This window comes from Ambystoma mexicanum, chromosome 6p (assembly GCF_040938575.1).
Source record: "Ambystoma mexicanum isolate Mex_15411 chromosome 6p, UKY_AmexF1_1, whole genome shotgun sequence".
Taxonomy (NCBI): Eukaryota; Metazoa; Chordata; class Amphibia; order Caudata; family Ambystomatidae; genus Ambystoma; species Ambystoma mexicanum.
Window position 1 is genome coordinate 301,986,551 of NC_090935.1, and position 17,566 is coordinate 302,004,116.

Sequence of the window (17,566 nt, forward strand, 5' to 3'; positions counted from 1 at the left end):
GGCCAAAGGGGAGAGCAGTTTGCACAGGTGGAATTAATCACCACAGGTGGAGGCCATACAGCCTGAAAACACATAAATTGCACAGCCAGTCTCCTCCCACAACCACACCGAAATGCTACCGGCAGGACTCGCGATGTTGGCCCTGGGGGACCTGATAGCACTGCAAGTGCTCCAACTCCAAGAAGAAGACGAACACCAACTACAACCAGCCGCACGGAGGAGACGCAGGAGGAGGAGGAGGCCAAGGCAGGGCCAGCAAGGCCCACCAGCACAGCCACTACCACCACGCAGGCAGCCCGCAATCCCACGCCTCCGAGCACATCCGTTCAACCTCACTGATGAGCAGATCCACACCCTCTACCGTCTGGACCGGGACACCATAGCCGCCATTGTGGGCATGACACAGGCTGACCTTGTCAGCATGATAGATAGCCCAACCGCCATCCCACCCCTACTGAAGGTGGTGTCTGTACTCCACTTCCTGGCCACAGGCACCTACCAGCACACAGTCGGACAGTTGCATGGCATTTCTCAGCCGCTGTTCTCACGGACACTATTTCAAGTGCTCGATGCCCTCCTGCAGCACGCAGACGACTACATCTCTCTACCACGCTCGGAGCAGGAAATTACCAACACAAAAGTGGGATTCCATGCACTTGCCGGCATACCGGGTTGCATTGGTGCCATCGACTGCACCCATGTGGAATTGGTCGTCCCACATGCCATGGAGGCCCAGTACCGCAACCGAAAACAATTTCATTCCCTGAATGTACAAATGGTGTGTGACTCCAACAGGATCATTACACATTGTTGTGCCCGATTCCCTGGATCAACCCATGATTCTATGGTCTTGAGGAACTCTACAATACCACGCTACATGGAGCGACACGCAGGGAACAGATCCTGGCTACTCGGTGAGTCTCATTACATGCATGATTATGTGGGGTATGTGAATTGGCAATGACCTGGCAGGAAGGGGGGGGGTGTGCGTACGTATCAATGGCATTCCACATCATATGTTTCTCGTCCACATACAGGTGATGCTGGATATCCACTGAAGAGATGGCTCCTCACACCAGTCCGGAACCCACGGGACCAGCATGAGGAGGACTACAACCATGCCCACTCACGTACCCGTGTAGTCATTGAACAGGCATTCGGCCTACTGAAGACTCGTTTCCGCTGCCTCAGCAGGTCTGGCGGGGCACTCCTGTACCGCCATGAGAAGGTTGCAAGGATGGTCATGGCATGTGTCATGCTCCACAACATGTGCGTACGTAGAAATGTGCCCATGCCCCCTGACGCAGAACTGCAAGCACCTGATGATGGTCATGATGAGGGTGGGGATGTGGCAGCACCTCATGGAGTCTGCGAGGCACCGGAGGCCCGTGACATTCGTCAGCATCTCATTGATGTATGCTTCTAGCACTCACGCCTGGTGGCTGATACATGGACACGGGACTCGTGGCACTGCGTGTGTCTGGGACATGCACAATATGGACTGTACGCCTATGATGGCCTAGTACACACAGATCAATGTCCACACATCTCATTGGTTGATCGTGCACTTTTTATGGCATATGTGATGTCATGTTGAACACCCTATCGACCCGCCACCCAAGTGAGCCCAACACACCCCCTCCACCCTCCTACCTCCCCCCCGAACACCAGTGTCCAAAGATGCTCATTGTCAGTGGGCTGTCGCTATTGCAAGCCCCCTCTGCGGGTATCAGGGGCACCCCTGCCTGTGGAGCGCAGGTTCCTTCCAGATCTACGTTGGGGGCTGCCCTGGACGGAACTTGCAACGGATGATGTGTCTGCCTGCTCACGTCCATGCATGTCCCTAAGGGTTTGCGAGAGCTCAGTGAGCACACGGCGCACTGCGGCAAGTTCGGCACATACGTCTTTGGACGTCGCATGCAGTTCCCCCCTCAGGCTCTCGGTGCTTCTCTCCATTTGGACTCTCAGGCTCTCTGTGCTACTCTCCATTTGGACTCTCAGGCTCTCGGTGCTACTCTCCATTTGGACTCTCAGGCTCTCGGTGCTACTCTCCATTTGTGCCCTTAGCGTCTCTGTACCTCTCTCCATTTCTGCCCTAAGTGTCTCAGTTGATGTTTCTATGTCTGCCTTAGTGCCCCCACATTCATCGGCATGGTCCTTGAGGAGTGTGGCCAGTTGCTGCTGTTGTACGATTAACTGGTCGAGGGACTGTTGCCTCTGCTGGGCCATGGCCATTTGCGGGGGTGCCACAGAGGGGCTGTTGTCCTCATGTTGCCTTGCCACAGGGCTTGTGGGGGATGGCCAGTCGTCGTCTTGTGCCCCTGCGTGGTATCCTCATGTTGTACGGGATGGGACAGACAGGGGGATTGGGACAGGTCATGGATGGATCTGACTTCGACATCCCCGTTTTCTGTGTCCGAGCATGCTGCCATCAATGGGGTGTCACCTATGGTGCTGCTGCCACCAGAGGCAGTGCCTTCTGTGGCATCCATTGGGGGGACCTGTGGTGGTGGTGTTGTGGGCATGCTGGCTGCTGGGGTGCCTGTTGATGTTCCCTCCTCTGTGCTGCCACCTGATTTGTGCTGCTGCCGTGTCTTGATGCGTGCAGCTGAGGTGGAGGGTCTCTGGCCGTTGGTCTTGGCCCTCTTTGCAGGTGTGCTGGTAGGGGTGTCCTGTAGCTCGTCGTTTGGATCGGACCCTGTGGTGGAGTAAAGGAGGGTGAGGGTTATTGATGGGTCTGTAGGAATTGGAATGGCATTGTTTCACATGCTTTGGGGTGGTACCTGAGGGTGATTTGGGTCGGGGCCTTGGAGGTGCTTTAATTTGTGTGTGGAGTGAGGGTGCAGTTGTTTGGCAGCCTGCAGTTAGGGTGTGCCTGCTGCACGTGTAGTGCGTGTATTAGGGGTTTTTAATTATTTATGTATTTATTGTGGGTTTTAACGTGCGCTATCAGGCCGATGTGTGTGGACGTTCTCCTGGACATGTGTTTCTGTTGCACTATGTGGACGCATGGTACTTCACATGGATGGACTGTGTGGATTTGGCATTGTTTTATCGGGCCCACCTACCTGAATCTTCGGATGTCTGCACTCCTTTCTCCATCCCTCCGACTCCCTCTATGCTCTCCATTCCGATGGTGGAGGCACAGATTTCTTCCCAGGGGGTCAACTTGATGGGTGATTCAGGACCTCCCCCGGTGGCTGTGGCAATGTTGCGGTTGGCAGAGAGTATGCTGCGGACGCGTATCCGCAGGTCGTCCCATCGCTTGCGGCATTGCTGTGGGGTGCGGGGTGCGGTCCCCACCGCACTTACCTGCTGTGCCACCAGAGCCCATATGGTCTTCTTGTTTGCAAGTGCCGTTCTGGTCATTTGCGTGGAGAAGACGACGGCAGCATTCTCCTGGAGGGTCTCTGTTAGCACGGTGAGTTCCTCACGGGAGAAGTGGACCTGCCGCTTGCGGTCGCACGCTTTCTTCGCTACTTTTCCCATTTTTCTTGATTTCGCTAGGGTGGGTGACGGGTTGGGGTGTGTTTCAGGGTAGTGATTTTAGTGGTTGTGTGGTTTTAGTGGTTTTATAGGTGTACGGCGGGATGTTTCCCGTTCCGGGCCCATGTTTTTACTTCCGTTTCCGTATATTTCCGGTCACCGTACTTTCCGGTAGGCGCACACTGCGGTGACCGCTAAGAGGGGTGGCGGTATGGCACCTAGGGCGCCGTACGGCGGCGGTGTGGGCCGTTTTGGGGTCATTTCCGCCATCGCGGACTTTGCACTTCCGCCGTGGCGTGGTGCTCGTGCCCGATGGGTCGGATTGGCCCGCACTTTGCTCCTTCGTGCAATGGCGGAAACGCTATTTACGCTGTGGCGCTCCGGTCAGTCACTTTCCGCAAGGGTCGTAATGAGGGCCCATGTATTTTATCCAATAATCTCAAGCCCAAGTGCTTGAAACTCAAGACTAGTTTTAAGGGTGTTAGTGATCATGCTGTTTTGACTTTTCAGATGTGTCTGCAGTCTACTGGATCCGGTATGCATTACGTTTCTGGCTTTATCTAAAATGTGGGTGCTGTCTAACGTGCCTTGCCCCTTTCACAGCTCTCTTCCTCTTTGGAATTTCCCCTCCATTCCATCCCCTATAGTGCACCTCTAGGCAGAGTCAGGGTTGGAATCCATCCGCGATGTTTTTGATCAAGACAACTGGAATGGGTGGACTACTCAAGGCCGTGCGAAGGTATTGTATGGCTCCAATACTCAGGCCTCCGCCGATGCATTAAGAGGAGCTACCCAAGTTTACCCACCATTCCCCCTGATGATCCTATTCTCGCTGAACTCATGGACACCAACAATCCAAGTCCATTCCACCGTTTGATAAACTTAAACGCTCTTGGGCAGAGGACCTAGAGACTGGCATCACCGATCAACTCTGGAGATGTATGTGTACTCGCACCCATGAAGTGTCCTTTAATTCATGCTTCAAACTACTTCAATTCAAAATCTTACACAGGTTTCACTACACTCCTCTCAGGTTGCACCGCATATCGCCATATCATTCCCCCAGGTGCCCCAGGTGCGGCTCCAGGAAAGCAACTTACATCCATATGCTCTGGTCATGCTCATCCCTTACCCGATTCTGGGGGAGGTCTGCTCCACAATGTCTAACATCCTGGATCACATTATCACGTTATCACCCGTCCCCACTGAGTTGTCTATTCCATGACCTTCACGGCCTTGGCCGAGACTCCAGGAGACAGGCGGGTCTCTGCATGCGTCTCGCAACTCGATTAATTATGTTTTAATCAATTGGTTGGGAAATGCTCATTAAAATAACATCTTAATCGCAGGTGATTTTAACTCTTAATGTGCGGACTGTTTAACAGATGATAAAGAGTCCTACACATACACAGTGGCTTGATGCCGTAACCTGGGCCTCAGACACTGAAGAGGCCTGGTGGCTCAGCTACCCCCAACATTCCAGCCCAGATGTATCTGGTCCCCATTCCGTTCTTACCTCTCCTCTATATACACCAGTGATATGTCGATTGGTCATCAGTGTCTGCCTCTCCCATCAGCAACCATACCTGAATTATGTACTAATTGTTTATTTATTTGTTTACTGAGTAACCAGATGCAATGTCTTCTATGCATGGACGTCATTCCTGTACACCAACTGTTGGTACTCATACTGTGATTGTTGAATGTAGCCTCTTGCTCGCCCTTCTCTGTAATGTCCAAGTGCTTTAAACAAAGTTTAAAATATTTTTTTTTAAAAGGGAAAAGCTCTCAAAATATCTGTATCTTTTTCCATGTTAGAAATTGAGATATTTATATATGAAATGTAAATGTATCAATTGCCGTTGTTAGATTGGGTGCAAGGATGGGTATTTTGATGGAGAAAAGGACCTATTGATAGTGCCCATACAATGTGACCCAGGAATGTTTAAAATATCTGGTAATTTATTGTCTATGTTTTACTAAACTGAGGCACTGTTATTTCAAAGAACTAATTTATATGTGCTCTGAGGATGCTGGTGAAAGTCTATGGAACATCTTGATTTGTGGAGTGAGTGTTTCATTAGTTTTAAATCTCTGCAGATTTTTAAACAACATTTTTGATACTGAAATGTGATGATTGTTCACATGGAAGATATATGCTGTTACTTGTTATTTAGTTGTCCTGTTGTTTTTGTTGTTCTTTTATTGTATTTGTGAAAGGTGTTGCTAAAAGGTGCAAATTAGCTTAAAGAAGGAGCCTCTCGGTTCTCCCGCCTGGAATATTAAGCAAGATTGAGACACCTTCACAGAATAAGATAGTAACATAGATACATGTATTTAGCATCAACAAAGCACTTGAGCGGAAAGAGGCAACAACATATGTTTTGCTAGTGCTCTCTGACTTATAATCTTTATGTACTATTTTTTCAGCTGCGTTAGCATGTCAAGTAAATAACACAGGATCCTTGACAGGTAAATCACTGACAGGGTGAACAGAAAGTTTGGTGAGTAATTATAGTGAATAATAAATGGACATGCAGGGGGAGGCTCAACATGTGTGTCCCTTTTTCTATCCTTATTCTAAGGTCACGGGGGAAGATCACCACCAGCTGGTATTTGGGTGTGCTATTTTGATCGCAGGCTATTTCCTAGCTTGAGAGCAGTGCCTGCAACTTAACACACACAGAGGTTGTTTGGGTTGTTGTCTCTGGGCCACGGCAAAACCGACGTGCAACATTTTGACATAGAAAAGGGAATGAAAAATTGTGTTCATTCAATATATATTTCCACAAGCGTTCCTTTGAACATCAGTTCTATTATATGTGGAATCTTAGAAGCGCGAGTTCTGATATACAGGTTGGGAAGAGAAGGGAGACTCACGACTAATGTCAATAGCCATTATTTCTTGTATTGCTACATCTTGCAATATCAATGCAATACTTACTGATACAGATGAAACAGGAGGTTTGAGCAACCGGGCAAGTGCCTGGCAGCAAACAGGTAGACAATGTAGAAGATAACAAGCCCCTAACAATAATAAGAGGACAATCATTAGGAAGGCACCACTTTTTCCAGCCAAAAGAGCTGATGATGGACCAAAAGGAGCTGGTAGGATCCCATGTGCCAGTGGTCATGTGGTCCTGTTCAGAAATACCATGCAGCTTCTTCATTGCTTTGTGAACAGAAGGGGAGGTGTCGGGCACATAAACAAAGCAATCTGCTTGTAGGATTTTGCATACGCCTCCCTTTTTTGCAAGAATAATATCTAAAACCATCCTATTTTGAAGGACCACAAGGCATACCGCCTGTAATTCTACAGTGATATTACTCAATATTTCAGTGGTATCAATAATAGTTGCTTCTAATGATCTAGCCAGGCGACAGATGTCTCTAGAGTTTATGGAAGGGCCATACCAGGGAATGATTGCTTTAATTAAATTGCCAAATGCCTGTGCACCAATATCGTCCTGAATAACAGTTCTGCGATTGCCTGGTAGAGTTGTGTACAACAGGGGGTCTAATAGATACAGCTGGAAATACAAATCCTTAATGGCAACGGCCACTCCAATACACTGAGTTGCCAACCTAAAAGGCAACATCAGTATCATCTCTGGGAATGGCGAATGTCATGTTGCAGTTGGTGCTATATCCTAGGAACTATAAACCATTGTTCTAAATACAAAAGGCCCCTATTATGTTGGAGGCCCGGGAATGCAGGGAAGGGATGAAAAATTAATGAGGGTTATTATCCAATAGCTGTGTAGTAGGTACAACTGGGGCTGCCACAGTCACAAGGCCAGCCAGGAGAAAAAAGGAGTATAAACATATGACAAAGGGAAAGTAGCATTTGGGAGAATGACACATTCACAGGCTTTGTTGCACAGCACCTGCTGTTGTAACTGAGCATACAAAGAAAAGGAGAAAGGTCGGGAAGCAAAGCGGATATTAGATATTCCCTGGGCTATTACTTTAAAAATAGTTATAGTTACTATACGTAATATAGCCACGTGTAAAGCATAACATGAAGAAAAGAACGGGAGAGACAACTGTTGCAGCAGGAGCCCTTCCTCCATAAAGGCAGGAAACTGCAAGCATACATAGCAATTGCAGCGTTGAACCATCTTATGTGCATGATGCATAAGTGTAACACATTTCTGCTCATTACTTCTTTGTGATAATGCTGGTCAAGGGTAAAGTTGCCATAGTAACATTAAGAAAGTGTACAGGTGTAGGGTTTATCGAAAGGGGTAATACATATCACATAATACAAATGTGCCAAAAAGGATCCAAAAACAGGAAAATAGAAGGCACAATCTCGAGCGATACCATTTTGTGTTAGGGCGTAATACTTCATTTTTGTAGGGCAATTGACTTTTGTCATGGGAAAAAAATGGAGAGGCATGGTCAGTGTATCCGTGGAGGTGACAAATATATTTTTGGAGTTTCCAAAATACCTCATCCCCAGGTAGTCCTTTAAAGTCGGCGGTCTTGACCACTGGGGGAGCTGCTCTCTTCTGAGAGTGGTCCCAAATAATCAATTTTACATTGACAATTTCATGAAGTTTTCTTGGTCTCAAATTATAGCGGGCCCCACTGTTGGTCCTACAACGTCTTTGGGGCACACTGTAGTTGGAGAAAACAATCCAAGTTCCTTTTTCCCTAACGGACAAGTAGTGCAGCAACACAGCCGTCCTTAAGCTGTTCGTGTGGCAGGGTGGGTAACGGCGCTTTCTTCACATGACTGGCATGAATCCAGTTTTTATGTCTGTCAAAATTGACTGCTGTTGTATTGCCAGGAGCACCTGCACTGGCCCCTTCTTCCTGGGTTGCAGACCAGAGGTAAGTTGAAAGTTCTTGATGAACACCCAGTCACCAGGCAAGACAGCTCCTCCAAGGGATGGGGAAGACAGTCTTTGATCTGTTTATGAATAATGGACATTGTTTTAGTAAGTGCCTTACAATAGTCAATCAGCGTAGGATAGGGCACATCAGACAGTTTATTTGGTTGAGGCAAGCCCCACACATAGGCTGGGCGGCCCATAACAACCTTTTAGGGGGACAAACCCACTCCAAAATGCGCAACACTTCTCATAGAGAGTAAAGCTAAAGGTAAGGCATCCACCCAGCTTAAGTTGCTACTCATGCACATTTTGGATTATTTTGGATTATTTATTCTTAAGTGTGGCATTACAACGTTTTACTAAATCTGCCACCTGTGGGTGATATATTGCATGAAATGGTTGCCTTATGCCAATGCCTGTCATACCAGGTCCATTGTTTAATTCACAAAATGAACCCCATATTAAGCGGGGAAGACCATATCTTGGAAAATGTTCCTTAACAAGGGTTTTGGCTGTACTCAGTGCAGTGTTATCTCTTAAGGGAAATGCCTCTACCCATTTACTGAACATACAGACAATTACCAAAACATACTTGTATTTCTCACAGAGAGGCAACTCTACAAAGTACATTTGTAGCGCCTTGAATGGAAATTCACAACTGTTTTTATTTTAGTTATGGCATAAGCTACAGTGGAAGAACCATCAGATAGTTTGGAACAATAGCCATCAACATATACAATGCCCCCAGGCTTTTCTAACGGAAGTTCAGTCAAATAAACCCGTCCCTTTGTCTCCTTGTCTGTTTTTAGTATACAATCATGCAAGACATTGAGGTCATCAGAAGGGAGGGACAACAAGGTGGCCGGGTTCAGGGTATTACATCTTCACAAAGTAATGTTGGATGCAAACAGGGCCACCTCATACCTAGTGAGCCATGCATTAGTTAAATGTTGTGTTTGTGTTTTGTTCAGTAGAATATATATTGCATGGGGAACAAAACAGTTAAAGAATGGCCCAGTACTATGGTTTCTGCTTGATCCACAGAAAGGGCATCAGACACTACCCCCTTCAGACAATTTGGCAACCTTTTAGCCACTAGGTCTAGAGGGGTCAAAAAGTAAAAGCACGGCCTATTTTCTTTTACCGCTTGTGGTTCAGTTAGTATGGACAAGGCACACCCTTTTAGTTCATGCGCAAACAGAAAAAATGGTTTAGTATATGAGATTTCAAAGATTTCCTGATGCAATAGAATCCAGGAGAGAGGTAAAAGAGTAGCGTTAGTAGTAAGTTCCAGTAAGGGCATAGCTAACAAAGAAGGGCTTGGAATCCATAGTCTACAGAATGAAGTCACAAATCCTCTAACCTCATGCGGTGTGCTGGCTACTGGCATGTTAAGTATCATGTGTATTTGCTGAAGGTGCAATCTTTTCTCTGCATTAGCAAATAAATAACCTAGATAAGTGACCTGCTGCTGACAACATTGTAGCTTATTTAGGGAAACCTTACATCCCAAGGGAGCTAAAAACTCTAGCAGGTATGTGGTGCAGTCCACACACCCTTCCTTGGTATCTGCCGCTATAAGTAGGTCATCAACGTACTGCAATAACACAGTGCCTAGAGATGGGGTAATAGTGTCCAATTGTGCTTTTTAAGCCTGGCTGTAAATGGTTGGGCTCTCTGTGTATCCTTGGGGTGCTCTACAAAATGTGTAAGAGCGACCGTCTATGCTAAAGGCAAAAAGGTACTGGCTGTCTTCATGTATTGGAATGCTAGAAAATGCTAAAAAATGCCTTCTTTAAGTCCACAACCATGAGGCATTGTGTGGAGGGAGAAACCATAGTAAACAGTGATGTCACATCTGGAATAATTGGGAACTGGGGCACCACAATTCAATTGATAGTGCACAAATCTACCACCATTCTCCGTTAAATAATCAAGCCTTCTTGGCCATCCCTCTTTTTTTGAACTGCCAAAATTGGGCTGTTTCATGAGCTCCCTGCTGTTTCTTTAATCACTCCCCTTATCCCTACTAATCATTTGTGGGATATTTTGTATTGGGCTATCCTTGGGAGGGAGTATGTCATTGGTCTTAACGTGAATTTGAATTGGATCTACTGCCATACATACAACATCATTTTTACCTGATGACCACACCCTTTCATCCACGTTCTTAAGTTCGGGTGGTAAAGTGTTAGTGGTGGAAACATAACATTTAGCGAATGATTCAGCAGAGCAAGTGATGTAGACTCCATCTGGCGAGCAGTAAATGTTTGCATGCAAGTGTTTCAATAAATCCATGCCCAAAAGATTTAAAGCACATTTATCTGTTAAAAAAAACTGAGCCATGCAGGAAATGGGTGCTATCTGAAAGCAAATGGGCTATGATACTGGACTACAGCCTGGATCATTAGAAGATCCTACTGAGGTGTTAATTGTTCCACAGAGGGGTATTGAAGGCCCTAGCTTGTGGGAAATAGAAGTATTGTTTGCTCCTGTATCTAAAAGGAACTTCTGCTTCTTTTCAGCAATGCAATGTTCCACATATGGGCCTGTGGGTTCAACGGGTATTCGTACTCTGCCTTTCCCCTCTCCTGGGCATCCCTATTTTGCATAATAATCTAGATATGGCTGATCTTCATAATAGTCCCTAGCAGAATACTGCTGTCCCTACCTTGGATCAAAATAATTAGACTGTCCTTGGCCCTGGTTCTCCACATTGTTACCATCAAAATGACTCTCGCTGCCTCTTGTTATTCCTCGTCCCATATACCTTCCACTTCCGCTTGGACGTGTGGGACATTCCTGAATACAATGATCTGGGCTCTTGCAATAATGGCATCCATCATCCACTATTCTGCCCGTGTCTGCTGGAGAAGCACTTACCCCTCTCCCTCTATACATTCATCACAACATTCCTCTTCCCCCTGCCTCGTTCTGGAAATGCTTGCTGCATTAATACTTTTGTGTTTAAATCTTTTTAAATTTTCTTTCCTTTTCACCCTTTTCTTTTGTAAGCCTAATATCTGGCGATAGTCAAAATTGGACCCGCAGTCTGCATGGGCCATGTTGATTCATATGTTTGTATGTCAAGTGTGGGAACAAAGTCCTTCAACAAAGTGTGAATACAAGGCTTTTTGCCCTTCTATGGTACCTAGATCCATACCACTGTAAGAGAAGAAATCCTCTTCCTTCCTTGCAAAGTACTTTTCTACCGATTCTCCTTCGTCCTGTCTACAGGTAATTAATTTATCCCAGTTAATTTGTTTCCGGGGCACTATTTGCTCAAATGTTTTGATAACAGCTCTGTGTAGGGCCAATAAGTCCTCATGCAATTGTCCTGCTTCCCCTCTAAAATTCAATACTTCTTTCTTCTCCACAGCCTTCAACTTCATTGACGGTTCCTCACTATTCTTTTTCCTACACAGTCTCCAAATATCGGGAGGTGATATGCACGAAGAAAGTTGATTAATATCCCCTAATGTTAATGGGCCTGCGTGTATAATTATGTTAGCCTGATTATACCACTGTTCAGGGTTATGTCTGATGTCAGGAGCATCTTTGAAGGTGACAACTCCATCTGATTCCTTGTGTCAGGAACAGAATGTGCCAGGAAACATGAGCAAAGGGAGGACTGTGGCAAGTGGTTTCAGCAAGAGGAGGACACTCTGTGATCACAGGCAGGGGCCTAAATTCAGTTATACTAGGAGGCTCCTTTGTTTGTTTTGCAGAAAAGGGCCAGGGAACAAGAGAAACGCTTCTGGACTGCATTTCCCAGAAGGCCCGTGTGAGCACGACCCTTCCAGCACAGCCAGACCTACACCCGGGGGGCACGCACATGAGCACGCTATGCTCAAAAACTGTCGCTCGCGCTACAGCCTTTCAAGCTGAACGGACGTGTTCCCGAGGAGCTCCTGCAGGCTACTCATCGTGGGTCCGAACCCCACCTGTACCAGCTGCAGGCCCCGCTTCATACTTCAGATAAGTGAAGCGTTATCCTGATTACGCACTCCAGTGCTTCATTTAGTAGTTAACTCCAGATATGCACGCAGCAACGCAGCGCTTTGTGAAGGCATGACTTCAGCATTATGAACAGGGGCATGTAGCGGTTACACGCTAAACTGGGACGCTCATTGCCCGCATTGTTGGGAACAAAGGAAAACTACAGCCGCATGAGAAGGGCTGCAAACCTAATCGGTCGCTTGAGTCAAGGAACCAATATGGTTGCAGAACGGCTAGTGACCGTATTGCTTGAACAATTACAGTGATAAACGGCTCTGCCGCTCATAATATGTACAGAAAGCTTCCACTGCGCATTCTCACAATTTTCTGGCTTACTTTATAGCGTAGCCTCCCACGCTAGAAACAGACTCCCAGGCAGCAACGAGCAGGGTGGAAACAACCGCCGCTAAGTGGTGTTTACTGTATTTAAAGCTCATGTGTTATGATGGCTATGGGCCGCATTACGAGCATTGTGGTAGCCGTGCTTGTATGGCAGGCACATCTACCGCCATGCTCGCTACCGGCCCGCCACCCGTGACTGGGCAATAACCAACCCATTACGAGTTGAATGGGCCGGTAATTGCCCATTTGCGGGTGGCGGTATTGCCGGGCCCTTTAGGGCAGAATGGGGGTGGTGAGCATGGTTTCACCGGCACCATTGATAACGGTGCTGATACAATCACGAGTTCTGCTCACAGGTGCCGCACAGCCCGCCAGGTAAGACCTAGCGGGCTGTTAGGAACCCGCGAGCAGAACTCATAATGCGGCGGGACGGTATGAACGGTGCCGGTGCCTTACCGGCACCGTTCATACCGTCACCGCCAGGGTCATAATGAGGCCCTATGTGTCTCTGAAATTATGTGTTACTAAAGCTAATGTGTTACGTTCATCTGCATTTTGCTAGAATTACATGGGAAATAACATAAGGGAATGTTTACAGAGAGAAAATGTCAAAGAGTGCATACTACTAGGTCTGTAGTAAACAAGGTGACATTACAAAAGCTGATGAGAAAGCAATACAATTGCAAGACAAGGTTTGATCTCAGAGTGTGTTTGCGAGTGTGGTATGAATGGGCAGAGATCACCAACCCCAGGAGCGGACACCGGAGCCAAGGAGCATGGTTTTCCCTAAATCCCCTTACCCATCCAAAACCTCTACCTAACCCTCTTCACGGTTACCCTTAATCCCCCCCTACCTATCCGATCCTAACCCTTTTTCCCCGGCGGGTTGTGGTGCCCTGTAGTAATTCACTCATCCCTCATCTACTCATCCTGGTCAGGCAAAGGCAACTCCTCAACCCCTTCTGACTGCCATTATTTTTTTTATATTTCTCAATCACTAGTCCAGATAACTCATGCACAATGATATTATTTGGCTTTAGGGACATGGTTTTCCTGGCTTTAGAGGCAAGGGCTGGTGCCCTCATTCCTGCCCTAATCCATTCTTCCAAACATGATTAATGCATGCCCGAGATCGGGAAGTACGGAACCACGAGTAGAGGGTCCCTTGTCATCTTTGCCAATTGCACCTATCTTATCACCCATATTATATGGAATCGGAAGAGCTTGTTTAGTCAACAAATGTTCCAACAAGGAGTTTGCCTCTGAATACTGAGAGGGTGCAGAAGCCTCTGTCTGTGGCCTATGGACAACATAATCCTTTTTTTCTTGCATGAGTATTTCTCTCTCATCCTGTTCCCAGTCCTCTTTTAACTTCTGTTGATCATATACTCTAGCCTTATCTTTTTAGCTGTGCTTCCCTCATTGCTTAATCTTCCCATTTATTGTATGTTTCCCACTGAAGTAATCTAATTTCCTTTGGTCCCTTTGCTGACAACCTTTCCCTGAGGTACTCTAATTTTTCTAAGTCAAAAGTCCCATTCTGTGGAATTTGTAAATTCGAATTGTCAGCAGTATTGGTGCATTGCTTCAAAAATAATACCACCCGCAGTACTTTTTTACCATTAATTCCCATCCCTGTGAACCTTCTGAGAGAGTTGGAACATGCTGTTCAAGTTTATCTAAGCGTTTTCTACACCCACAACATTTGGTGCTTGCATTCCCTATGTTTCATGTACATCGATACACCTGTGATCACATGTTTGCAAAATGTATAGGTTCACTTAAAACAGTGATCCCCAAATATTGCAATACTAAAGAAAGATATAGCATGTATTCATCAGCACCAATCTCACTGATTATTCTGTAGTTTTTTCCTTCCATTCACTCAGTCTATTCTGTGCCCGTGTCCATAAATCAAACTGCTATTCCAGGCGAGGACCTTGGTCAGGGTGAAATGACGTGTCAGGAAATCTGGTGAGGTGTGAATTAGACCGTGGCTGTAGGAAAACACAGTCCAAATCGTGCGTTGCGCTCCATTGTCGTTCGTCATCTGTTGCCTTTTCTCAACCGCAGAATATCATCTGTCTGGATTTAGCCGACGAGGTACCATCTGCAGGGTGCCATTTGCTATAAATTGTAAATCAGAGTAAAGCTGTGAGACCCTCGGTTCTCCCGCATGCAATATAAACCAAGAATGAAACACCTTTACAGAATAAGATAGTCACATAGATACATTTATTTAGCATCAACAAAGCACTCAAGTGGAGAGAAGTGACAACATATGTTTTGCTAGTGCTCTCTGACTTATTTATAATCTTTTGCTCTATATATAGTATTTTTCCAGCTGCGTTAGCATGACACGTAAATAACACAGGGCCTTTGAAAGGTAAATCACTGACAGGGTAAACAGAAAGTTTGGTGAGTAATTTTAGTGAAGAACAAATAGACATGCATGGGGAGGCTCACCATGTGTTCCTTTTCAATTATTTTATTTTTTTACATTTATTTGTATCTGGTTACCAAAAACCTTTTACAAAAACATAAAATAAAGAGATTTCATCTGGAATTACTATGATAAAAATCATGATACAACAACAACAAACAAAAGAAAAGAGTTAAAAGAACATAAGAAAAAACGAAAAAAATATTACTTTACACTCTATACACATCCAATAATATAAAACAATAAAAAAGAGGACCAACATCCAACCAAAATAATCATTATGTCTGCTATCACTCCCTGTAGGATATAAGGTTATCTAGAACAAAGAAATGTAATTGCAACAGAAGAAGAAAAGGGGGATAGTACTCATTAGAGGTTTACTTCAGATAACCGTGTTAAGAGACAGAAAAGGGGACAAGACCAAGGTGAAAGAGTTGCCATTGATGAGCCAGCTAAATTGACATGACGAACCTTCATCATGTTGCTACACCCATTCTCGGATGATATATCAGCACCGGTTTTGAACTATCATATTACATCTTTCCAGCACCTGTATTATGGCCATAGTTAACAATGTATCATTCCCAGATATCAATGTGTCCCAGAATATTTCAGATAAAATCATATCTTCTCTGACCACAATCTCATTAAGAGGGCCGGTCTAACAGGCCAAGTATCCTCACAGGTCAACAGCAGATGTTTTAGTGATTGGTTTTCCGGGTTTTTACACATGTTACACAATATGGTGGTCATCTCACCTTACCTCCTTTTAGCTAAGACCTCTCCAGTGTGTAACACATTTAGGCGGGTTCTCAGAAATGCATTCCTGATCTTCCAGTCTGGGAACTTGACGAGATATCTCGGGAGAGTCCCCAGTTTTTCACTTTCAGGAATGGGTTTATGGGTGTTATCCCCCGCATTTGTTCAATTGTTAGGATCCAGTCCATCACCTCCAATGATTTTTTGGCCTTTAATGGATTGAATATTAGAATCTCTACATCAGTATCTGCTTTAGTGAGGGGCTCCCTTACTTTCAGTTCCAGATTAGACAACATTTTAGATTTAGAATGTTTTACCTGTGCCCCGATGTCTGCATATGCTCCTGTGATGTTACAATTAAACAAAAGAGGGGGTTTAGCCTCCACCTCTTGGAGGATCACTGGGATGACGTTAGCTATATAATATTTGATCAAGGGTAGCAGGGAAAATTACAATATTTGGCCAGCACCTTCTTCATTTGTGGAACTAGCTGTGAGATTTTCCGCTGTACATCCACCTCCACCTTAGATACTGAGGGTGATGCGTAGATTGTGTAGCCCAGGTAAATAACTTCCTCCACTCTTGGGATCACCTGACCATCCAAAACCCACTGTGAAAACACTACTTTTTTACGTTGATGTCTAGTAACAACTATCTTGGATTTTGTTGGATTGATAGAGAGTCCATTTTCCTTGGGGTACTCTCCCAACTTGTTAAGGAGACGCTGCAGCCCAACAGCTGTTTTATCTAGCAGAACAGTATCGTCCGCATAGGCCAGCCAGCATATCGTGTACCCATTGATTGCTGGACTTGCCAAGGCTGATGATTCCAGAAACACCCCCATATCTGCCAAGTATACATTGAAAAATAGGGGTGCCCCCAGGCAACCCTCTCTGACTCCCTCTCATCCTCAATCGGATCCGACAAATTGCCTTCCTCATCGAGCCTCACTCTCAGTGTGGTATTTCTATGAATCTCGATTATGCCTCTCTCAATTTGTTTGATGTAAAGGTTTTAGGGCCCCGAGTGTTCCAGCTAATCAAGCGTAAATCATTCTTCCTAAAAAGGATTCTCCCCCAACCCCAGTTTCTGTAAAACTTGTGTAAGAATTTCTGGAAGAAGAGTGAGTGCATTACTCTGCAGATTTACAGCGGAATCCTTACGCCCTTCACGGGTGCCTTCTGATTCTAATATCTCCTTAGTACCCGATATTAACTTATGTGAGTCACTATTAGCTGATTGCCACCCTCTGATTATTTTTTCAGGTGGACTTTGAGAGACCAAGAGATTTACCTTCTTTAAGTCTCTCGAGGCTCTCACAATCGCCTCTTGAGTCCTTCTTGAAGTTAGACCAATCTCCACCCTACAGCTATCATGGATATTCATAAATCACACATATCCAATATCCTGTGAGGCAAAATGATATAAATTAGGCACATTATTGAAGAAGGGAAGAAGGACAATTCTGCATAAAGATTTACAACTAGGCTTCCTTGCTACCAATGTTAGCCAGATTTTCCGGACACCTAAATCAGAAGTTCCATCATCAATGCCCTTTGGCATGGTGACCAACTTCTCCATAGCTTGAAGAGCTTTCTTGGTACCTTGACTAGATGTCTCCTTGGTCCCAAAATGTCCTGCTCCATTAAGCTGTGTGTTGATCGTTGCCAGTTTCCCTTCCCCAATTCTCACTTCT